We start from the raw sequence: 999 nt of genomic DNA, 5'->3' as shown, positions 1-999 counted from the left end.
TATAATTTACAAAGATATTAAAATATTCCCACATATGAATGAAGTGTTTTCACAATAAATTCTGAGAGAGAGAATGAATTGCTGCCCAGAAGTGCAAAATGGGTTAGGAGACAAATTTAGAGTGTCAAATCATTTTAAATCAACTTTCTTGGCTCTGATAAATCCAGTCCTTTTTGAACAAGATTTAAAATCCAGGCCAGCCTTGGTCCTGACATGGCACAGGAAACGCTCATATATCTTTTGCTTCACAATTGTTAGACTTGCAGGATTCTTAAACTATAATTTTAAGGTAACTTTGACCCCTTTTGCCTCTTTAAAATTAATTCAGTGGGTGATATGACATCTGAGATTTGCTTCAATAAATTCAAATGTGGCAATATAGATGAAACAAGCTGGTCATGAGTTGATGACTCTTCTAATTGGTGATATGTGCATAGGATTTCATTATACTACTACTTTACTTTTGCCTATGTTTGAGATTTTCCAGAATAAAAAAACTATAAAAAGCAATTTACTGAACCAAAATTTTTCCCTTGCATATACATGAAAATTAAGTCAGTCCACTGACTTGTGTCTATTCATAAATAATAAGAAATTATGTGGTCACTTTAAGTCAGAAAGTACTGTACTTTCTCAACTCAGAAATTATAATTGTGTAACAGAGGGAATGGCCTAGAATAAAAGGGTAAAAATGTTTTATGTCTCTTTAAAACTTCCCCCATCTTTTTGGGAATTGAAACCTGCATCCCTGCCCCAGACCGGTGGTCATGAGGGGCAGGGGGATGTCCTTTGTTCTTTGAGCTATCGGAGATGGTTCAATGGAACTGTTCCTGGGTGGATGTCACAGGATTGTCTTCACCAGAGATGGGACAGATCAGAATCATCATCTATAGTTGAATAACAATAGCCTAAAGCTGAAAACCCTCCCCTTAAAAGCTCTGCATTTCTGCTATGATTAGGACAATAGTACTTTAAGACAGGAGGAGTCTCCTCATTGCT

Source organism: Propithecus coquereli, unplaced genomic scaffold, assembly GCF_000956105.1.
Source record: "Propithecus coquereli isolate 6110/MARCELLA unplaced genomic scaffold, Pcoq_1.0 Scaffold32, whole genome shotgun sequence".
NCBI lineage: Eukaryota > Metazoa > Chordata > Mammalia > Primates > Indriidae > Propithecus > Propithecus coquereli.
The sequence above is the reverse complement of the archived record's forward strand: the minus strand, read 5'-3'. Positions refer to the sequence as shown.